This window comes from Acomys minous, assembly GCF_964271855.1.
Source record: "Acomys minous genome assembly, chromosome: 15".
Classification (NCBI taxonomy): domain Eukaryota; kingdom Metazoa; phylum Chordata; class Mammalia; order Rodentia; family Muridae; genus Acomys; species Acomys minous.
In genome coordinates, this window is record NC_140497.1 from 92,993,846 (window position 1) to 93,018,825 (window position 24,980).

The window sequence follows — 24,980 nt, forward strand, 5'->3', positions numbered from 1 at the left end:
TTAACTACTGACCAATTAATATAAAATTTACACACACACGTACACACACACACACACACAAAGATTCTAAGGAAAGAGAGAAACATACTGCTGCTAAGGTAATAATAAAAAGTGACTGCTGCAAATGACAGTGAAAGCATGCAGAGTCCCCAGGTTTGCGGCACCGTGGGTAGCTGCGTGCATTGTGAGAGAGCATCACTAACAGAGCTTCGCATGTGAAGAGACTGAAGCTTCAGACGTTGTGATGCCACCAGAATCTCACAAAGGAAGGAGAATTAAGCTAACAGTCTAGCTCCAATCATTACAGACTTGACTGGCACGCTATGCACTATGGGTTAAATTAATGGACCCAAGCACATTGGAGCAAGCACTGGACACAGCAGTGTTGTCACTTTTCCAGGGCACAGGGAAGAGTCAGGACACATCTATGGTAGGGGTGGAGCGCCTGATTAGAGTAGTGTGACAAATAATTAGGTACAACGAAGCTTGTGTACTAATTAGGTACAACGAAGCTTGCGTACTATCAAAATGACATCTCTAGCTTACAAACTGGGGCAATTCCTTGCCATCCAGAAAGCTTCACAACAAACAAAACATGATGGACACCCATACTTGGCTCCATCTTTCCTCCTTAAAAATGACAATACCCCGGTTTTGCCGTGTAGGCATTTTGAGGTAATGATTCTACTGTTATCAACAGTGGCCATAGGCCCAGGAAGTGTTTCGTGTTTACAGAGCAGCCTTCAACACAGGAGCAAAAGCACCTGGCAAACATTTGCATTTTTATTATTGATGGCTTAGTTTAATAAACTGACTTTCCATCAAAGAGCTTATTAATCACCACACATACTCCTGTGACACACATAGGCAGGCAATCCATTTCTACACTGCGTATCTGGGACTCCAAAGCCCCAGCATCTGCCCACAGCAGCTGAGCAATACTGAGCCTGGAAGAAAATCACAAGGAAGCCAACTGTCCCCACCATTACAACTGTCCCCACCACCATCACAACTGTCCCCACCACCATCACAACTGTCCCCACCACCATCACAACTGTCCCCATCACCATCACAACTGTCCCCACCACCATCACAACTGTCCCCACCACCATCACAACTGTCCCCACCACCATCACAACTGTCCCCACCATCACAACTGTCCCCACCATCATCACAACTGTCCCCACCACCATCACAACTGTCCCCACCACCATCACAACTGTCCCCACCACCATCACAACTGTCCCCACCACCATCACAACTGTCCCCACCATCATCACAACTGCCCCCCCACCATCACAACTGTCCCCACCACCATCACAACTGTCCCCACCATCATCACAACTGTCCCCACCATCATCACAACTGCCCCCCCACCATCACAACTGTCCCCACCACCATCACAACTGTCCCCACCATCATCACAACTGTCCCCACCACCATCACAACTGTCCCCACCACCATCACAACTGCCCCCACCACCATCACAACTGTCCCCACCACCATCACAACTGTCCCCACCATCATCACAACTGCCCCCCCACCATCACAACTGTCCCCACCACCATCACAACTGTCCCCACCATCATCACAACTGTCCCCACCACCATCACAACTGTCCCCACCATCATCACAACTGCCCCCCCACCATCACAACTGTCCCCACCACCATCACAACTGTCCCCACCATCATCACAACTGTCCCCACCATCATCACAACTGCCCCCCCACCATCACAACTGTCCCCACCACCATCACAACTGTCCCCACCATCATCACAACTGTCCCCACCACCATCACAACTGTCCCCACCACCATCACAACTGCCCCCACCACCATCACAACTGTCCCCACCACCATCACAACTGTCCCCACCATCATCACAACTGCCCCCCCACCATCACAACTGTCCCCACCACCATCACAACTGTCCCCACCATCATCACAACTGTCCCCACCACCATCACAACTGTCCCCACCATCATCACAACTGCCCCCCCACCATCACAACTGTCCCCACCACCATCACAACTGTCCCCACCATCATCACAACTGTCCCCACCACCATCACAACTGTCCCCACCACCATCACAACTGTCCCCACCATCATCACAACTGTCCCCACCATCACAACTGTCCCCACCATCACAACTGTCCCCACCATCATCACAACTGTCCCCACCACCATCACAACTGTCCCCACCATCATCACAACTACTCCATCATCACAACTGTCCCCACCACCATCACAACTGTCCCCACCATCATCACAACTGTCCCCACCATCACAACTGTCCCCACCACCATTACAACTGTCCCCACCACCATTACAACTGTCCCCACCATCACAACTGTCCCCACCATCACAACTGTCCCCACCACCATCACAACTGTCCCCACCATCACAACTGTCCCCACCATCATCACAACTGTCCCTACCATCATCACAACTGTCCCCACCATCATCACAACTGTCCCCACCACCATCACAACTGTCCCCACCATCATCACAACTGTCCCCACCATCGCTCCCAACCTCTTTAAATTACCTGAAGCACAGATGCTTTCTCATGGACTGGGCCCCTCCACACTTTCCCACTGCCCCCACTCTGCCTCCGGTGACTGCTCACCCTGCCTCCTGCTACCCCACCCCCTCCCCTGACACACTTGCAGCATTGCTGTCAGAACCATTCTCTTAAACCTCATTCAGAAAACCACAGGCCATTGAAGGCCCCCCCTACCTGCATCCACTTTATCCCCATGGCCCTGTCACCTGTCTATGCACAGGTCACACAGCCTAAACTGCTTGGTTCCAAATGCGTTCTGCCCCTTCTACATTCCCTTCCTCTGCCTAGAAGCTTCCTAACTTTGGTGCTGTCAAAAATATTGCTATTCGGCTGCCTGCTACCACAGCTGACATAATACAGTTCACGTACAAAGATAGACAGGTTTCTTTGCCTCGTGGTTTGGGAGGTCTCAGCCAATGGTGGGCGGGCTTTACACCTTTCTGTCTATGATAACACCTCATGGCAGAGCCAAGCATGGAAGCAAACACACTCATTCCATGGCCATGAAAAAAGAGGAAGGGCCAGGGTCCCAGCATCCCCTTCAAATAATAGGAAGACCACTTTCTCACTAAGCATAGCCCCTCACTCCTGAACGGCGCCTTCCTGGGACCCAGGCTTTACCACATGCACCTTTGGGCGACAGTCCAGGTGGAAACGATAGCAAACATGTCCACAGTTGCATTGTAGTGCCGTCTCCTTCCTGAGCACAGTGGCCTGACGCCTGAGACTCCTAAGACATTCTCAGGGGTTACCCAAACTTTTTTTTTTTTAACTTGCATTACATTTTATTCTTATGAGTGGTGGAAAGGCTAACACAACCTTAGGTAGAACAATCAAAAAAGTGTGGGAGTGCTTACTGTATCTTTTCATTAATTAATTTACCTCCATCCTGATCACACCTCTCCCCCCCCCAAGTCCCTCCCTCTCACTTCTCCCCCAGTTCCCCCTTCCCTTCCTCCTTGGAGAAGGAGAGGTCTTGCATGTGTGTCAGCTGGCCTTGGCATATCAAGTTGCAGTAGGACCAGGCGCATCTTCGCCTACTGAGGCTAGGCACGGCAGCCCAGTTAGAGGAAAGGTATCCAAAGGCAAGGCTGTTCTAGTCGTCGCTGACATGCGCTTTCTCTGGCAAGTGTGCCGCCACCTCCCAGAGACAACATGTGTAATGGCGTGATGGCAAGATTAATGAGAAAATTCAACTGGCTTTTGTTAAGCTGATCATTAAACAGATCTGCGGAAACTGTGAGACAATTCACTTTTTTATGTTAGCCTGAATTGGGTTTCACATTGTTGATTTTTTTTTTCAGTGAATTGTGTGTGTGTGTTCGGTAGTTTGTGTTTAATTTTTAATGTGGAAAGTACCAATGGTCTCTTTCAGCTGCTCAATAATTTTTATAAGAGTGAAGATACCACGAAAGCTGGTACCTCAAGCCAGAGGGCCCATGGCACTCTGACGGACCCATTTTAAAATGCCTGGGTGGAAGCCGAGTCATTTACGGCTGCACCTAAGCTTTAATTCTGTGCAGGAAACTATACTACCTACGTATGAGATGCGTTTAGTCATAGGTTGTCCCCAATTCCTAACTCACCCCAAAGGCCTACCTTGACAGCAACATGTCCATGGACAGAGACAAGTTAAATGTATCTTGGTTTCCACAGTGTTTAGCACAGTGTGTATGGGTAAGAAGGATACGGGGGGGGGGGCAGGAGGGGGGAGGAAGTGATGTCTTTTCCACCCTTGAGAGATTCTGCTATAGTCGCCTGGTCTCTGAGAGTGGCTGCTAGTCTTCATGCAAGCACGTAATATTGATGGCCTATCTTAACTGACTCAAATGCCAATAGTTGCACCTGCTGCGTTGATGAATCCCAGCACAACTTGGGAATCATGTCTTCCAAAGGCAAATGTTAAAAAGTCGATCTCACGAGTAAATCGGTGAGTGAACATATGTGTTCCACCAGTTCTTTAATGGAAAAAGATACAGACTTCTGGAATAGATAGAGTCCAGTTCACTTGACTCTGTCTAAACTCTCCGTTATAACAGATAATGAATCCTCAGTAATTAAAAATGATTTCTTGTAACCGAACTATCATGGGGTTATACTGCGGATAATAGGGATGGGCAAAGTTAAGCTAACCGCCAACAAAAGAGTAAAGAAAGAAACGCACATTGGCAAGTTGGTCTTTGAGACCCCTCAATGTCTCGACCAGCCCTCAGCTCCGCTCGCATCTGGCCAGGAATCTGCTTCCCATTTGCAGAGCCCCTTTTGGGGCCAACCCCCCCCCCAACTGTGGTGCCTCACCAGATCTAAATGAACCCTTAGTTGTCACAGCGGGCTTTGGTTCACTCTGTGCACTCTGAGCTTTACAATTTTATAATTTAAAAAATGTTAAATAATCTATTACAGCCCTTCTATATACAGGGGAAATTCAGCTATTCAAGGACCTGCACAAGACAAAATTAATCCAGGGCTGAGCTAAGGTGAGAACTGTATTACCGGGCTCTCTTCCTTAAAACATTAACTCTTTCTGGGCAGGATTAATGCTCTCACTCGCCCTACACAAGCCGTTTCTTTTCTATGTCACACTCACAGTTACTGGCTATTTTAATGCAGACTAACATTAGTCCAAGTGAGGATATTGTCTGTGCGGAGCCCGTGGTCCTCAGCGCACACCGCGGGCCCAGGTGTTCCAGGGAATCACTTCGCTTCGCAGAGGTCTATTTTCAGAGGAAAAGCTGACATTCTTTAACCAGAGGGATAAAGGGAGATGCCATGCTTTGTCAGGTTCAGAGGCAGCAATGGCTAGCAAATCGAGGGCGCTTCCACCAGCGTGAGAGGCCTACATGCAAGTGCAAAGCTGGAAGGCCAGTCCCCTGAATGAGGTCTTACATACTGACCAACACTCCTTGTTGCTACCTTGAACTGCCCATGAAGTGTGGCATCTATTGAAACCTACAAAATTTTAAACTACTTTAAATTGTCTTCTAGTCAGAACTTCATAGTCATCTCCCTCCCTCCCCCCTCCCATCTTCCCACCCTCCCTCCCTCCCTCCCTCCCTCGCCCCAGGAGACCAACAGAATGGATTTGTGGGTAAAGGTGCTTGCTATCAAGGCTGATGGCCTGAGTCAAATCACAGGAGTACACCTGAGGAAAACCAACTCCCACAAGTTGTTCTCTCATCTCCACACCTGGTACACACACACACACACACACACACACACACACACACACACACACACATACACACACACACACATGTATACACACATGCATGCATGCACACACACATGCACACATACACACACACATGCACACACACACACACACACACACACACACACACACACAAATGTTACCCCAAAGCTGAATTATGTTGACTCTCAAAATTAATCAGTTTTCCTAAAGTCACCCTCACCAAGGTTGTTAACATTCCAATCCAGCCTAAAAGTGGCTCACAGAATTTAAGACACCCACAAACTACACACCCCCAAAAGACAGCTAGTAGCTGGGTGCGGTGGCGCACTCCTTTAATCCCAGCACTCGAGAAGCAGAGGCAGGTGGATCTCTGTGAGTTCAAGGCCAGCCTGGTCTACAGAGCGAGTCCAGGACAGCCAAGGCTACACAGAGAAACCCTGTCTCGAAAAAACAAAAAAAAGAAACAAACAAACAAACAAAAAGAATGCACTGAATTGTCTAGCATGTATAATTTTTATACCTACACTATATAAATAATAAATTGGTATATGCAATAAGTACTACCAAACTGCAAACCAAATTCTTCAAATCCTAACTTGAAAACACCTCTCATGCTAGACACACTCTCATTAGCATCTTGTACCTCCGTTTCCAACAGTAGTCTCTCTAATGCCAGTTATCAGAATATGAAGAATTTTTCATGAAACCCCTGAGAGATAATGGAAGTTTCGAGACACTAATTTCCTCTCTAAATATGAGCCAGGGAAAGCCGACTTCTAATGGATAGCACATCATCAGGCGTCCATCACTTTCAGAACTCTCAGGGCAAATTTTAGGTCTAAGTGTTTGCAAGTGGGCTGGTGTTCCTCTCCCTCTGCTAGGGAGTGCTGTCTGGTTAGAGTGTGGCCTCCTCAGTCTCCATGTCTGGTGCTAAGTAGGGGTGTCAGTTAGAGTCACTCCCATATTCTCCCAAGAGCCAGCCCTGTCTAGGTCTCCAGCCTGTCCCAGAGATGTCCCAAGCCATGTTTTCTCTTCTCTCTGCCCTTCTGCACCCTACTCATATGTACCTGATGGGCAGCTTGGTCTTCATGTGGGTCCCCTAGTAAGGTGAGCGGTGGGGCGAGGCAGGGGAGGGGGGGGTGCTGTCTCTGACAAGGACTTTCTTGCCTGCTTTTCAATCACTTCCCCCTGGCAGGGCTCCCTTGCCAGCCACCGCTGTAGAGGATGTGCTCAGCCCTGATGCGACTTGACCTGCTGGGATGGGTGGCCTCCCCTTTTCTGAGGGTTAGGAAAGGGGTGATACAGGGAAGAGGGAGGGAGGGTGGGACCAGGAGGAGAGGGGGGAGGGGTATCTTTGGCATCCACTATCCTTAGAGGTCTTCAGGGCCTATCAGTCAATGTACAGAAACTCTCCAAACTGTGTACAGACCTGGAGACCCTTGGTCCACTTGAGCTGCGGTAACAAAGGAACGTATCATGGGTGCTGATAAGACATGATGCTGACAACTCTACAAGCTAGCAAGCCCAGGATACCATCAGACTTGGTGTCCTGGCTCAAAGCAGGGCCTCTCTCTGTGTCCTCGCTTGATAGAAAAGACCAGTCTGTTCTCTGGGTTCTCTTTGTCATAACAAGGACCCACCCCTCTAACCCAGTCATCCCCCCAACATCCAGCTCTCCTGACACCGTCCACCTAGGAGTTAAGGTTTAGTGTATGAACTTGGGAGGAAGAAACCGAGTATTCTGTTTCAGGAATTCACTGGTTTTGCTGAGTTAAGCAGTCGTAAGTCCTGTCTCCGTTGGCTGGCAGTTTTTGAGAATTTACCCAAATAAACACAGTGGTCTCTTTTTATCCCTAAACTTTATAGCCCTACAGGCTTTAATTAATTTCTTATTAAATGTTAGAATCATAAAATGATTGGTGACACATGATGTTGAAAAGCCACTTACTCTCTGTTAGCAACTGGTGCCATATCTTTTAGAAAGTAAAGAATTTACCCAAATAAACACAGTGGTCTCTTTTTATCCCTAAACTCTATAGCCCTACAGGTTTTAATAAATTTCTTATTAAATGTTAGAATCATAAAATGTGTTTTTAGAGGCTCCTACGATACCAAGACTATAAACGCACACTTGTAGTTCGTGTTGAGTCTGCATAGCCCACAGATACGGAAACCTGGGGCAGTTTTCACTCCCACCTTCATCTCCAGGTCTACGTCTCTGGTACATAACCATTGGCAGCCATTCTTAACTTTATTCTCTCATCATTTCTGTTCCTGCAGCAGCATTTTTAATATTCCCTCTGGCCTCAGCCTAATCAGCCCCTGAACAAACTCTGAGAAACTGAAAAACTCTGCATCAGAAAGACCTCAGGTTGAATGCCAAGTCACTGCTTCTTCACGTGTCTGTGTCTGTCAGCAAGTTATTTAACCTCCTACACTCTGCCTTCCCTTGTCTGTAAGTCACGGAGGTGATCGAAGATTAACGTTTGTAAAGTGCTCGTGTAGTGCCTATTACACAGTTAAGAATTCAAAAATGACACGACTTTGGAAGGAAAATCTCAAAAAGGCTGAAACAGGTACTTCACAAAAGAGGAACATCAATTGGCCACATTAAAAAAAATGGAGTGATATTCCTCATTAGTAATCAGCAAAATGCAAATTGATACTTATATAAGTATAATTACACATCCACCTGATTAGAAAAACATAAGAACTTACAAATGAGGTGCTGAGGAAAATAATGAGCTTTCCCTGCACCGCTGCCATGAGTACAAATTGATGTGCCCAACTTAAAAAGTATTTTTGAATTATTTATTAAGATTAAGGGTACATATGCCTCAAAACTTAGAAATTCCTTCTCTTGATATTGACCTTAGATGTGTGTGATAAAATCTGAATCCCCACCAACAGCAAAGGGATAGGCAAATCTTGGTATATTTCTACAATAAAATGGTATGCAGCAGCTCACACAAATATACTCTATGCATGAACCCAGGGCTTATCACCAGCAGATTAACAATGCATATACTATAATGGCTAATATGTGGAACCGAAGTGCAGACAAAAGGAAGTAAATATTGTGGAGCTACCTCGATGTGAATTCTACAAAGCTCAGCAGGGGACGAGTGACCGGTGAGGTGGCTGTGTGGTCAGCTGTGGTGGGGAGGGAGGAGGACGTGATCCGGAGCTACCTTCCGCTTATGCCACGTATTCTTCTAGTGGATAAAATAGCTACAATTTTAAAGGAAGCCAGTTGTATCACTAGCCTCCAAAAGCTTCGTTTCGGTGTAAAATCTAAATGCCTTAGCGTTGCCTAAGAGGGCCTTCATATGTCTCTATACCCCTCCCCACGGACGCGCAACATGAGGGCTCCAAGCCATCGCTCTCGCAGCTGACTGCCTGTGTGTTCCCCCGCCGTGTGTCGGTTGGGTCTTTCCTCTGGCCAACCTCTTGCTGTACATGAGTCCACTAAAATGTCCCTTCTGCAAAGTCTCCTTTGACTTACTGTCACCACATCTGTGAGATTCTTCTCTCCCTCCCTCCCTGTCTCTCTCTCTCTCTCTCTCTCTCTCTCTCTCTCTCTCTCTCTCTGTCTCTCTCTCTGTCTCTCTCTCTCTGTCTCTCTCTCTCTCTCTCTGTCTCTCTCTCTCTCTCTCTCTGTCTCTCTCTGTCTCTCTCTCTGTCTCTCTCTCTCTGTCTCTCTCTCTGTGTCTCTCTCTCTCTTTCTCTCTCTCTCTCTCTCTCTCTCTCTCTCTCTCTCTAATGTCCTTGTGCCCTGTGCCCACCTACAGAACCACACTTCACAATCTGTAGGATAACTCCGTCCTGCTAGCAGCGCATAGCGTAAGTACCACATTCTTTAAGTTGAAAAAGTCCTTTAAAACAGACAATTTCATCTACTCAAAAAGCCAACGGCGCATCTACATGACTTAATAGGTAAATGTTTAACCTGGGGACATAACACACAGCAACACATTAGAGTCAACCACATAAAACTGTGATTGCCGTAGCTCATAAATGGCTGGTTATTGGTAATTACATATGATTCTCTCTTCATAACAGACACAGCCTGTTTTTATAAAGCACACAATAGTTGGGGACCCCTGGGTCTGCATCTTCAGTGTGATGGTTAGCAGATCACCATAGAATAAATTCCCTCAGATTTCTGCAGCTATAGGAGCCACATCAAGCTCCAGGACAGCCTTGCTATGGAGGAGCCACCAGGCAAATGAAAGTGAGATACTGATCACTAGCACCAACAGCTTCCTTTCAGAGTCTTACAGGCACTGCTATAGCATTCTATTTCTCAGAGATATTATTTGACAGAAACTAGCTTCCCCGTCTCAACTCTGCTTTATTAACTGTGGACTTGGATGACTACAAAGCAACTGTGGGTTTGACTTTAAAAGACATTCTGCTTAGGTGGGATGATGTTTTTATTTTTAAAAAATACATTTCTGAATTATTCTAAGTAGGCATAACAACTAAGTATATCATTGTTTTTTCCTGAGCAAGTGGTTTGTACATTAAAATATTCACAAATATGATGATGTTCTCTTTCCTGTGTGTCTGAAGACTACATGGTGTGTGTGTGTGTGTGTGTGTGTGTGTGTGTGTGTGTGTGTGTGTGTGTTTCTGAAAGGAACTAATTATAATTCAGCTTAGAACCATTTTTTTCTACTAAAAGAGTTTAATCAACATGGTGGCATGCTACAAACAAGAAATGCCACTTAAAATAATGTTACCCAACTGTTACTCTATAACACGGTGTTATTAACTGAAGCCATCCTATGTAGATTGGCTCAAGGAGAGGTTGTCTTAAAACCACATGGTTTTATGTGGTGATAGAAGCACCACACCATCAATTAATACACATGATCTCTTCTGATGACTCTTGCCTATATTGGCACCATGCTGAGCTGTGCTCATTCAGATGCATATTTGGGGCATATGTGATAGATAAGGCGGTCATGGCGGTTATAAACATCTTGCTAAAGAATATTTGCAGATTTTCAACTCACCACTGCTTATGTGGTTTCTCATCTATAGGAAAGGGGTCTAATTCAACAACTTCTTGCGTGAGTGGCCATAACCAAGATCTGAGATGGTCCTGCCGGTGGTGTTCCCACACCAGCCTAAAATGAGAGCAAAATAACACATCAGTTTTATTTTAGGGTTTCACACTAAATTTCACTTGCACTATTAAAACAAAAATATTAACATCAAATACAATAACAACAATTTTCTCAGCTGAGTGGTAGTGGCACACTCCTGTAATCCCAGCACTTAGAAGGCAGAGGCAGGTAGATCTCTGTGAGTTTGAGGCCAGCGCCTGGTCTACAAAGCAAGTCCAGGACAGCCAGGGCTACACAGAGAAACCCTATCTCAGGAAAAGAAAAGTCTCAGGTGGCAAAGATCAAGGAGATGACATAAGAAATTTGAGGTAGGAACTCCTGTTAGTATTTGTTACAAAGAAACTTTGGTGTGTGCCATAGCAGAACAGTTAGATGTTTTTAAAATCTCAACACAAAACCCAATTTACAATTATTTGGATAGGTAAGACAGTTACCTTTCTGACAAGAGACTTAGTTTTGGGATACGTCAATTCAACCTCCACTAGAACAGAGTCTTCTTTTTACAGTAGAGCTCACTGGAACAATGGCTACGTGCTTACGAACAAAAAGGAGACAAGGAAGAAGGCTGTGGTGGCACACAGCGGCAATCCCAGCACTCGGGAGGCAGAGGCAGGCGGATCTCTGTGAGTTCGAGGCCAGCCTGGTCTACAGAGTGAGTCCAGGACAGCCAAGGCTACACAGAGAAACCCTGTCTTGAAAAACAAAATGACAAGAGATGGGGCAGAGAAGAGGAGGGGAGGGGCGCTAAAAACCTCTGGAATGCACCACATAAAAGTAAGATGATGTTGATTTGGAGGCCAAAGCAGCCACTCTAGTAATCTGATCTTATTATAGACCCACCCTTTACCCTTGTTGCCTGCATTAGTTTAGGCTAGGCTCTCAAGCCTATGCCAGGGTTTTAATGTCTACCTATTGTCAAACCACAGGCTTGGAATCCAGGTTATCAGCTGTGGCCATCATTCTGAAATAATCTCACTTTCTAGTCAAGTAAGAGGCTCATCCTTGGCCAAGACCTTGCACTGATTTTTAGGAATACCTTTCCCACCACCACCCACGCATCCACTTGCAGCGTCCCAGTGTGGCCTCCTTTGTCCCACACCACCGTGGCAGAGTGCAGTATCTCCATCTTCTTCATGCCTGTTGTGCTGACCATCAAGCTAGTCCATCCTCCCTGTAACTCAGCTCCTTACAGGAGCATGTGCTCCAATGGCCGAAGTTCCTGCCACTCTCTTCCACGCACAGCGCTTCTCGCTTATAGACATCTATAGTGGCCCACTGTGCGAAGGCACGGGGGATTGGCATCTTGTGAGGTGACTGGTAGAAAGAGGGAGCCTCCTCCTACAGACACTGAATAAACTCGGCCAAATAAGTAGACCTTCCTTCACACTCTTGTGATTTCAGATCCCAGCTCCTCACAGAAAGGACCACGACTCCAAGATCCTCCCACACTCAGGAAGCACCTGGTACATCCAGGAAGGCCACTAGCCAGACAGAATTCAGTTTAATTTCAGTGAGGAAAACCCACTGATGTGAATTTCTAGGGTTTTAAAATCTCTGTTGCTTACTCTTTGACTTGCTCCTGGCATTGAGGAAGGAGGAGAAGAGATGAGGTGGAGAATTAGGGCAATCCTGTCTCTTACTGTGCAGGCTGCTTGGCACTGCCTGGTACCCTGTACCATGGCCACATCTTCTGTGCATACTACCCAAGGTGACTAGTATACTTCTCCAGGAGCCTTCTGCTATTTATTTTTCTGTACAGAATTCGGATTTCCACTCCCACCAGCATTGCCTTATGGAGCATACAGGCTTTGTATCTTATAGGCACCAGAGATAAGAACAGCGAAAGGACCAAGGTAGCTTGTTGTGGGTCCAAAATGTCAACTGCAAAACCCTTCGCTGAAAACAGGCACGTTTGGAAACTGCTTTCAAACATACAGGTTTCACTTGGAGATTTTTTTTTCAATGTTACCCAGTGTTTCCACTCATCTTTACCAAGATTCACTACAAAAAAATTTTTTTTCAGTTTTTCTACATTAAACATAGGGAAAATAATGGCCCTCAAAATGTACAGATTTTTAACCTTCCTTTCTTCACTTCAATTTGCTCATGAGATTGGAATATACGCAAACTGAGGGGAGAAAGCATTCTGCTCGGAATACTAGAACTTCGGTGTGAAAACAGTAGGGAGAATCCAGGGTCTGAAAACACGGGCTCTTCCGTTCTAGAGGACAATATGCGGCAAGCCCCGTCGTCTTATCCGAATCAATCTGCAGCTCGTGCCTCAACACAGGGTTATGTAACGCAATAAATAATCTCAACGTGCTAAAGACAAATGGATTTTGTCCGTCCTTACTGACTGAAGCTTCTTCCTGCTGAGTCTGTGGGCCCTGCTCTCCAAGCACGTCCTCCTTGCTCTGTAGAAGGTGCTATTACAGATGTGTGTGTGTGTGTGTGTGTGTGGTGGGAGGGGCTCAGCGAGCCCGCAGCAAACAGAGCACTGCACTCCTTTCTTGTCACTACTGGGCACTTCTGCACCTCTCTATGCAAGACTGCCACCCATGCCAAGCAAAAGCTTTGACAAGAATATGAGAGGAAGCCACGGAGGCGGGGGGGGGGGGGGGGGGCCGCGGGGGAGAAACCCCAGGGCTGAGGGCGGGGGGGGGGGCGGGGGAGAAACCCCAAGGCTGAGGGGGGGCGGGGGAGAAACCCCAGGGCCGAGGGCGGGGGGGGGGGCGGCCGCGGGGGAGAAACCCCAGGACTGAGGGGGGGCGGGGGGGCGGGGGAGAAACCCCAAGGCTGAGGGGGGGCGGGGGAGAAACCCCAGGGCTGAGGAGGACGGGGGAGAGGAGCCGCAGCTGGAGGGGGGGCTCAGGGAAGGGGTCAGCTGCCTGTCCATGTGGCTGCTTCACATGCAAATTGAAGGAACGCTCCCTCATCAGCAGCCCATTTTTCTGATGAGCAGCCATAGATTTGCTTGACTCACTCACAGCAATTCCACTCCTCATCCCTTCCTCTGGCTACAGACATGGCCTGAGATGAGCTCTAGAAGAAGAAGGAAAAATGCCCGGCCCTCTGTCTAACAGACAGCGAAACGCCAATCGGTCTTTATCTTTTGTCATCAGTAACGGGAAGCCTCTGTGGCTAAGCTTATATTCAAAGAAGCAGATTCATTTCCATGAGGCTATAATAGAACTTTCAACATATGCATGTGCCTTTGCACGCTCACACCAGGCGAGCCTCGTTTGCTTCCGATATTCCTGTGGCGTACACTGACAGGGAACAAGTTCTGCTGTAGATTCAAAATAGCTGCGTTCTGTAGCATCGCTGATCACCTCCCAGTTCCGCTTAGCCTTGGAACAGCTTGACCACGTACTATGAACCCGTGGTACTAGGTGCCAACGCACCCAACAAGGACAGGGAGAGAGCACACTCGGCCTGTCGGTCCCTGTGGGATCCGTCCATAATCATGCCCTTCCTTCCGGCATGCAAACACACTCCCCTCCCCCAGCAGATGCTGTTTTGGGGGGGGACAGAAAGCAGGAAGCTGGAGGCAGCTGAATTTGCCACTCCCTGGTAGTTTCGGCTCCCCTGTCACTGGGAAGCGCTTTCATTACAATTGCAATGATTTTTGCAAGGACCAGAGCCCGGCACATGAGAGCTCCTAATAAGCAGAGGTAAGGAAAAGCCAGTGGGGAAGGTGGAAACTCATACTTAAGGTCAAACCAGCTTTCTCCTCTGCTTTCCTAGTCCCATTGTGAGAAAAGAGACAGTCCCTTTTGATGACTGTAAATAAAGATATTAAGCCAATACTTTGTATCAGTTTTTAAGGGTAAGATCAAGGTGTTTGTTTTTTTAAGGAATACCTACCAGAAACAGCAGGACTGCTACATCAAACTGTCTAGCCCTAAAACCCAATGGTTCCAAAGCGGAGTTGGAACCTCGTGAATTCATTCATGAGTAGAGCTGGCTGTCCTAAGACATACATGCTATGCTCACTGAGGACAGAGGGCTACCGAACCCTCTTGGAGGAAAGTGGCCATTACCGCAACCATTTTAAATATGTTGATCAGCATTCCGCAATACGGTCTAGGATTGACAGTAACAGCCAGCGTTGAGAGGGAGAGAGAGAGAGAGAGAGAGAGAGAGAGAGAGAGAGAGAGAGAGAGATTGGGCAGGCAGTGTCCCCCGATAACGCAAGCCTTCCTTCATTCCCAGCTCTGGCCTGTCCCATATGACTTAGCCTGTGTTCATAAAAGTTATTGCTGTCTGCAGCAAACACAGACCATGTAAACAACCTTGTGGCTGCTGCAGGCCCTACTGCCCTAGGGTAAACCATTCTTCCCCACGGCCAGATTGCAATGCCCTTGAAAGTTATCTGCTTAAGGGAGTCAAAGCAGCACCGAAAAATATTATTTTCTTGAAAATCTAAAACCTGATTTACTTGAAGGTTTTCCAATAAATCACACTTATGCTACCGAAGGTATAAACACATAAATTCTGATAACTGTATCACCACGCTCTTTTCCAGTGACAGCTTTTTTTTTCCTTCTGAAAATGCTCTGACATTTCTAGGGGACACAGTATCTCAGCACAGAATACCTGGGAACCTTGCCATAGAAAACTGCTGCTTGCTGTGACTGGGAGATCACTTTCTTAAAGGGACAGTTCCCTGTGTGGCTGCAGTGCCAATGTTTGCTCTTTTCCCTGGTCTGGCTCCTGTTCTGCATTCCAGTCTGTAGCCCAAACTTACCTCAGGGTCTTTCTACAAGAGGAGCATCATCAGTTTCTAATACATATGTAAATAATTCTAAACTCTATGAATGGCTTTCCAGGTACTGAAAGTTAAACTTGTCTGGAAATAAACAATATGCTTACTAATGACATTGTTTTAATGCTTTATGAGAGACATAGCATTTCTCAAATAAACTGAGACTTACACTTCTAAACAATCTTCTCCCTCTCTCTCTCTCTCTCTCTCTCTCTCTCTCTCTCTCTCTCTCTCTCTCTCTCTCAGGTTGCAATAATAATGGTTTGTCCCACCTTCTGTCATTCTTTGCTCCAAACAGCAAACAGAAAGCGTTCAGCCTCTCGGACGAGATGCTTTTCCCAGAGTGAAATGCTAGTGTCTTGCTTCGTTAAACTGCCTCCCCAGCCCCATTGCTCCCTACTTTCTCATGTGCTCTTCCATCCCACCAGAAGCGATGACAGATAGCACCCACCCTCCCAAAACAGAACAGAGCCCAGAAAGAGCAAGGAGCCACCTACCATATTCCGTGCCTGAGACCTAAGATCCTGGTCCGGCTGCTCGCCCCAGAAATCCTCCCTACTGGGTTTTCGTTAGCCACATTCCAAACCGCAATAAGGAGGAGAATCTTTGGAGGTGTGGAGATTGTTTAAAAATAATAACAGATGGGTGACTTCCAAGAAGACCCAATCTTTAGCTCACTCAAGCCCCTAGGAATTGAGGAGTGAGGAAGAGAAAGGAAAATTATAAAAATGAAAATAGGGGGGGAAAAGGATAAGTATGTAAGAAGCACCACCCACCCCCATAAAAATAAAGAGAGATGGGGGGGGCTTAAGGGAAGAGAGAGTAGCTTGCTGAATCACCCTCTCTCACTGCCTGGAAACCATTGTGCAGCGGGAGGCTGCCTGTACCATTGTGGAACCTACCAGAGGAGCCGGACAGAGGGCTTGGGGAATGGGGTTGCTATGGCAACTGAAAGGAGCACACATGACGTCAAAGCCCAGAGAGGTCTAGGGAGGGGTAGGAGGAGGAAAGGGAAAAAGGGAAAGTATCTGCGGCTGCAGCTACCTCGTTTTGGTTTTTTGTTTTGTTTTGTTTTATTTTGTTTTTTGTTTTTTGTTTGTTTTTTTTTTTTTCTGGCGAAATGAGAAGCAGGCAGAACGTAAAGGAATAGAAGTGTGGCTGCCAAGATCTGCGAATTCAGCTCGGGCGGGGCGTCGGGGTTGGGGGTGGGGGAAGGAAGGTGGGGGGGGCAGAGGAAGGCAGGAGAGGGGGTCTGCACAAAGCCAGGAGCATCCGCTCTGTGCACCGAGGACAGATCCAAAAGGCCACTGGGAAGGCAGTCACCTTTGCTTTTCAACCACCTCAGCTTTTTGCAAACAGCTAAAAAAGACAGACATGTGCCATCTCTCTGAATGACAAAACAAACAAGAGATGGACTCAACCTCAGAAAAGAAGCAAAGATTGGAGCTGCGCCCGGAACATAGAGGTCATTTGTCCGACACCATTTCTTCTCTGTCTCCCTATTTTATTAAAATCCTACATAAACACCCACTAGAGCAAACTCGCAGACTAATGTGTATATTGCAGTTTAAGGTGGAAAGAAAATACTGATAGTCTGAGTTAACAAATTAGGGTACTGGGTGTTTTGTTTCTGGCTTCAGAAAACTCCATGGGAAACTAATGTAAATTTACATTTACTACATATCTCAATTTTTAATCTTTTTTTTTTTTTACTTTGGGTGCTATAGGATATTTTTAATTATAAAAACTCAATTTTCTACATATGGTAGCTTAATGAAATGAAAGACTAGACTATTTCACTCTTAAACTACTTACCAAGACAATTTTCACCCAATTTCAAGCAAGCCTCCTCTTTGAATTTCTCAAGCTACATAAATCAGATCCAATGCCCACTTTTTGCAAACGCCTTTGTCAAACCCAGGAGTGCTCAACTTCATGCTGTGCCTTGGAACCGGTGCGCTGACAGGAGCAAGAAGCTTCTGTGGTAGGCTAATAGAAAAGTCACAGCTGGTGTAAAGCCAGAGAGATGACAAAGCCTGCAGCACACCACGAAACCCTGAGGAAGCAGGCTCTGGAGTTTCTGTGCGGTAACTGGTGCTGTCTTATCTAAGAAGGAACATACCAAATGAACCACTTGTATGGGCTCTCGCTCTAGAACTCTCAACAAGTTTTTGGTTGTTTCTTTGTTCTGAATTCAAGTCCTATAAGAATTGGTAGCTATTTTTTTTTCCTCTCCACTTGGGTCTACTTATAAATTATGACTGCCTTGCATAAAAATGTGTGGGCAGCTAATCAATTTTGTTAGGAGACAGTACCCAACGTGCTGCTTTGAAAGCATCGGTCCCCACATTCTTCCTTTCTTCTCCTCCTCCCTCCCCATCTTTTCTGTGCTAGGACAGGGTACCAAGGCCTTCCAGGTGCTGAGCAAGCACGCTACCCCCATGCAGCACCCCAACTTGTTTCCTCAGTTGCCAGAGCAAAAGTCAACCCCGCAACAATCCAGGGTTGCCAGGAGACGCCGGGCTGAAGCTCTCCCTTGCGCTGTGGACAAACACTGAGTCCAGAGAAGCTGTCCATGAGAAGAGAACATAAGGTTAGCCTTCCCCAAAGCTAGTAGAATAATGTGTGTCTTCTCAAGGAAAAAACTAAAGTCCTGATCTTGAAGTAGGGTAAGATTTCTTAGAGCAAATAAATGTATCCACTACACACACACACACACACACACACACACACACACACACTTCAACAATGCTGAAAGCTTTTACTTACCCAAAGTCATCAGTGAGAAAGCAGCCTAGAAGAAAATATCCTTGACATACATGTGAAAATATACTTGATATATATAAATTCCTATTATATGAACATTTACAAAACAGCAATGAAAACAGACAAGCAATGATCTTCAATGAGTAGAAGACTTCAGCCGACATCTGACAGAAGATTTATAAATAGTCCATATGCACATGAAAAAGCACTCAACCTGACTAGTCCCCAGGAAAAATGCTAATTAAATCCACAAAGAAACCCCATTTCATGTCTACAAGAATGGCTACAATTAAAAGCACTGGCAAGGCTATGAGGAACCAGAACTCTCTTACATTGCATCGAATAGAAAGGGGAAGGCAACTTTAGGAAGTGGATCAGAAGGTTTTCATCGGGATAAACACACACCTACAGTGTGACTCAACAATTCCATTTCTAGGCGTTCATGCAAGGGAATAGAAACATATGCTCACAAAATGTTGTGCATAAATGCTACACCAGCTTTATCTGAAGTAAAAACTATAAGCAATGGAAAGCGTGCTCATAGAACATAGAAGCAAACGACTGTACATTCATGTAGTGGAATTTTACCAAAGGACAGTAGCCACCTGTCCTTCTCATTTGTTGGATGTTACTCTTAATGCTGTTGGTTTCCAGGAGTGACGGACGCTGGGAAGAACAGATAATTTCTGAGATTACTGTGTTCGCCGTGCAGCGTGTTCTTTCAGTTGAGAAGGGGCAAACTCTTTAAACATGCTTTCAAATGCAACTGCGTTATAGAAGGCCTGACTTGGGTCCTCTCAGTACTGTCAATTTCATGAACTTTGAATAAAGAATCTTGAGTGACTAACATAATGTAAGTTCTTATTTTTAAAAGGTGGACTTTATGCACCATCGATCATTTTCAGGTCTATGTATGTAGTAAGTATGTAGTAAGTATGTACCACCAGGGGTGATGAGGAACGTCTACCTCTTTCCAAATGAACTGCTAAAACATGCAGCAGTGTAAATGACTCCCAGAAACAGTTCTGGCTGGTTAATATTTATCCATCCATGAGACAAAGGACAGACAGACGCACCTGCTCCTCCACAGTGCTAGGAATCTGAGCGATGACTGCCTAGGGGAGGCAGGCAGTGGGCTACCCAGAGCGGGGGAATGTAAGCAATGATGACTCAGTCTACAAACCGGTGGAGACGTGAGCTATTGTATGGGCACATCGATTTGTCAGAATGAATCGAGGTATAACTCTTTAAGTGTACGCACCTAGTAATATTAAATTCTAATTTCGGGGGGCAATTTTTAAGTCAGTTTCCAAGAAGGAAATTGCTAACTGACCAATATGTTAAGAGTTCTAAAAAGAGGGGAGAGTGGGATATTACTTTCTCACATACTCTGGTGCCTCACCTTTGACCATGTCCCCTGGCGGGGGAGACCTGGTGGCACTCAGAGGAAGGATAGCAGGCTACCAAGAAGAGACTTGATACCCTATGAACATATACAGGGGGAGGTAATCTCCCTCAGGAACAGTCATAGGGGAGGGGAATAAGGGGAAAATGGGAGGGAGGGAAGAATGGGAGGATACAAGGGATGGGATAACCATTGAGATGTAACAAGAATAAATTAATAAAGGAGAAAAAAAGAGTTCTAAAAGGTACAAATCTAGTGCTTTGCCCTAAATCTTGATTTTACTTTTCCCACGCGAGCATATCCAGTATAGATAAATCTGAACCAGCCTGGCTAACTAAGTCATGCTGAGCCATATTTCCTTCTTAGCTCACCTGGATCATTTCCCTGCCGATCGTGATGCTTGTGGGAACCCCAAAAATCCAGCAATAGGGAAGGTCCAGGTTTAGGCATCCATCCATGAGGAGAGAAATAGGTGACGGAAGTTTGCATCGCATACTGATAAGATCCAGATATTTAAGAAACTGGCAAAAAGAAGAGAGAGAGAGAGAGAGAGAGAGAGAGAGAGAGAGAGAGAGAGAGAGAGAGAGAGAAGGAGGGAAGGAGGGAGAGGGAGGGAGAAAGAGAGAAAGGCCAGGGTAAAGCCTTGGTGGGTAAAGTGCTTTCTACACCAACAGAGTTTAGGCCCCACTGGCCATACAAAGATAGCCCTAATGGCTAGTGCCAGATGGAGAAGTGCCCTGGGGCTTGTTGACCAGCGAGTCAAGCCAAATCATGGTGCTCCAGGCATAGTAAGAGACAATACATAGATAGATAGATAGATAGATAGATAGACAGATAGATAAATAGATAGAAGAAATAAGATAGATTGTTTAAGAAAGATACCTGACATCAATCCATCAATCCTTGGCTCCCACATGCAAGTGCATACAAATGCACATGCACCCCTGAACACATGCACACATACATGTACAAAGGTGCACACATACCCAAATACACACACACACACACACACACACACACACACACACACTGAGGAAAGGCGGAGCTAAGCTTGCCTTGCCAAACAGAACAAGGCACAGAGCTTAGGGTCAGGGCACACAAAGGGATACAGGACCTGTAGAATCAGGGGCCCAAGTTAGAGTCCAGTTTCTGAACCTGAGTCTCAAGTTCATTAACTAGACAAGAAATGAAACAACCACACTCCGAGTCCCTTGTCAAAACTGTCCCAGAGCCAATGAGCCACTTGTCTCCACTTGGTAGATGTTTTCCAGACTCTGTAGGCAAAGCTTTATCTCCCGGGAAGACGGCCATCCCAGAAGAAAACAGTCACTAGTTCCCCTGAGATTTGTACCACGTGGGAGCTATATCTATATGATAGTAATATCACCTAGTGACGTGGCCAGCAACAAAATCAGTACGCTATGAGTCAGGATAGTGGCTGGAGAGCGTAAAAAGTTTGGGGAAAGCAAGACTGATTCCGAATCAGCAACATTGGACAGGTGGTTGGATGTGTGGGCATCACAGAGAATTAGATGCCTTCTTGAGCTCTGTAGCCTCACAGATACACAGGCTGCCACCCTGACAGAATCAGTCAAGTGTCTCCCGTGGCGCTGCCTCGCGTGACCTTTTTCAGGTGTCCTCCTCCTAGTAAGTATTTATCCTCGGAAAACAATGATTTCATAGCAGAATTCTCAGAAATGCTGTACCCAATGTTTTCCTCTTTGGAAGCCATATTACACAGTAATAAATTAAAGGCAATGAGAAACTCTGGGGTTGAAAAAGAAAGAAAGAAACAAAGAAACAAAGAAAGAAACAAAAAAACAAAGAAAGAAAGAAATTTATTGAAGAATCTCTCAATTTTTTAATTAATGTCTTAATTTTTAATTAATATCTTAATAGCTTTTAATTAATACCTTTTATAGTCCTATCAGGGTGAGAATCACGGGGCCAGTGGATGGCTCATAATGACTCTCTGTGTCATGAGTTTAAATACGAATAGTTAAAAAAACACACACACACAAACTTGGTGACCTTGCCATAGTAAGAGAAGGATTCTACATTCATCTTTTGGAGCAGGTTTATATTTACGGGGGGAGGGGGGGAGAAGTGAGGCAGCATACGGAGCATCCCCATGGACTCTACACCTCTCCCCACACTTTCTCCTCCTGCTACCTTCCTGTGTGTGTGTGTTACAATCGAGCCAGCAGGACTAACACATTGTCATCAGGATTCAGTCTTGGCACAGAACAGCACGGTGGGTCTTGAATAATGTCCAGTCATCTTGTGCTGTACTCATTTTTATTTTTTATTTTCCTAAAGAGTTCATTTTACATGCTGACAACTGTGTTCACATCAAAAGAAAGCAGACAGAATTAGTCTCCTCGGAATTTTTTCCTTCTGGGTTAAAAAAAAAAAAGTGATGTTAGAATTCAGTAGCAGAAAAGGTGCCTTGAGCTAATTTTTATTAAGTTTATAGAAGCATTGATTTTTTTTTTCATATAACCAAGAGAATTGTGTCTGTTTGTGGTTAAGCACATGCTGGCTCTAAATGCAGAGTGTGTCGCTCAACATAAGCAGGTATACCTCAGTTTCCAGCATCGCGTTCTTCTAAAGAACAAACTAGATTTAGTTCACAAAAGACAATGGCGGGAAACCCTATTTTAAAATAATGTCAAAGAAGGCTGAGCCTCGTCAGGCACCATCAGCTTGAACAACCTAATTAGCTTGTTCGGCATTTGAACAACAATGCTGATGGGAAAGCGCCTTGCCATAGATCCCCGGGGACACTGGGATCTGGAGGTGGAAAAGCTAATCTTCTAGTCACGACCCCTCGGATTGACCCACATGCCTGTCCACCCTCAGCTTCCAGCCTTCCCCCCCAACACACACACACACACTTTGCTGCAGAGCCCCAGAAGCATGACAACAGCATGAAGGCAGCACGGTGACTTTGGCTTGTGCCTAGAAAGGCAATTTCTTACTCTTCTGTAACAACACCTAGCTGAACTAAACAGCTCTTCTCACTTCTCATCGGCTTGCCGTTACTGTGCTCAAAAGGGCAAGCTCGCTAAAGCGGGTCAAGTGGGAAAAAAAAAAAAAGAAAAGTGAGCCCAAAGCTACGCAACCAAACTTTTAAAATATTCCCTTCATAAACACAGACCCATGTCCCATTAGTGTAGAGCCTGTTTTTAACAATCACGCTGAAAAGATTTTGTAGCCCAAAGCTCTGCAACAAAACTTTTAAAAATATTATTTTCATAACATAGACCCAACTATCACCACCAAGGAAAATGTCTCAGTGGTGTAGAGTCTGTTTCTAACAATCATGGTGAAAGGATCTTGTAATCACTTAAGTGGTGAACAAAACCCTCAATAAGAAAGGCATCCAAACATCAGAAAGAGTGATGGCACCAATAACCTCGTGCACACTTGGGGTGTCTAATCTCATGCTCTTAGACCAAATGCTTACCAGCATTAGCTAGCATATACAACTCATGCCAAGTCTCAAATCTAACGGATTTCCCAAATTAGCAACAAGAAAATCCGTCCACTATCTTAAGCATGCCATTGGACATTGTCGCAACGTCGTGTGCAGGGGGCGGAGGTGGGGCCTGAGGAAATGTGCAGACCGCTTCCCAAACAGTGACGATGAGTGGGTAGTAGCTGAAATCAGCATATTTATCATAGCAAACAAGATACCCAAAAGATTTTCACTTGAAATGTTTTTAAAGTCGATGTGAAATTCATATGTGTAGGGAAAGGGACCTTGAATGTACCAGCAGATCTTGTTTAAACTACAGCTAGGCTGCTTCCTGTCTAAGTGGCCTGAGCAGATCTCCGTTTCCCAAGTCAGGCTCAGACACTGTGAAGACAGTGATATTTACTTCGCAGACTTCACGGGGAAGAGATTAAATAATGTAACTGATGTGGCGAGCACGGTCCTTGGCTTGTGGTGGTCACTCAGCCAGTGCTGAACAGCTGGCTGAACCCCCCCCCCCCCGTGTCTCCTGAGAGGTATGTAACCCTCACTGGAACTCCTGCTTCAACCTAGTAATCCCCAGACACCATCCACTGGCCCAGAAGCACTCCCTTTTTCTGTGACTGGAAGGCCTGAAAGTATAAACACAAGAGGAGAAGTTGATCACACACGTGCCTGTGTTGAGGGACTCCATAGGACCGAAAATTAGCTTGAAGACACGTGAGCCTCCCTATAGCTTTCAGTTGAGATAGGACTCAAGACCTTGTCTTTTACAATAGCCAGGAAAATAGAGACAACTTCTATGTGCATCCACAGATAAATGGATAAGGAAATGTGGCACTCGTGCAGCATGGAACATTACTCAGCTGTAAAGAAAAGTAAAATCCTGAAGTCTGCAGGTAAGTGGGTGGAATAGGAGGAATAGCTAGCCCAAAGAAAGAATATTTTTAAAGCTATATGGAAGCCGATTATCCAGCAACTTAACTAGCAAATAGAATGAGAAGGCCAGTAGGACACGTGCAATATGAAAAAAGGAGGGACAACTGGGCTTAAAGAATTAAGAAGGGATGGGAGATAGGAGGAAGGAGAGAGGGGAGGTGGTGGGTGGGCTACCAAGGGATGTTTAAAAAGGAAATCCACAAGTTATAAGCTAATTTCAAAAAATAACCTTTTAAAATGAGCTCAGAGATACCTTGTGTAAGCGGATAATGGTTTTCCAGGAAGACATGGGTTAATGGAAAACTCATCACAAGGCAGATCACAAATATTTCCCTCAAGGCATGTGATGTCTCCCTCATGACAGGTTTTTGGGCAGGGAAGGACCAGAGGTCTCCAACACTACACAAGCCATTGCCAACTGCCTTTGGTTGCCCTCCATGGCGGCACTGTAAGACGCTGTTGCTGAAGACACCATACTTTTTGGCAGTAGGACATAGAGAAATCAAGCTCAACCTCCCTCCTGGGTAGCTTTGATGGTTCGGAAAAGGTGCTATGGAGGATGCTGAGGAGGAAAGCAGTCTCCCTAGCCCTGGGCCCTGTATGCTGCAACGCCAAGCTGCCAGGCAGCGTGTGCCCACAGGTGCAGGAGCGGCAGGACTGTTATGAGGTGACTAACCACTTCCGGCTGGATCTGAGGTGGCCTGCTCCACAAGAGGGAATCTCGCTGTA

At 45.9% G+C, this 24,980-nt stretch overlaps 1 protein-coding gene across 4 annotated transcripts in view; it reads right to left on the reverse strand.

Moving 5' to 3' along the window:
* The window catches only part of MAPK10 (mitogen-activated protein kinase 10), a 239,289-nt gene extending 222,734 nt beyond the window's left edge, over window positions 1–16,555 (reverse strand). For 2 of the 4 annotated variants that reach the window (XM_084760086.1, XM_084760090.1), the window contains exons 1-2: window positions 16,161–16,555; window positions 10,782–10,895 (exon numbers count right to left, since the gene is read on the reverse strand). The gene's annotated coding sequence lies outside the window, so the exon portion shown is untranslated. Of the gene's footprint in view, window positions 1–10,781; window positions 10,896–15,935; window positions 16,041–16,160 lie in introns of those variants that run through there. The other 2 variants (XM_084760087.1, XM_084760088.1) reach the window with 2 other exon arrangements.
* Between the last annotated feature and the right edge of the window lie 8,425 nt (window positions 16,556–24,980).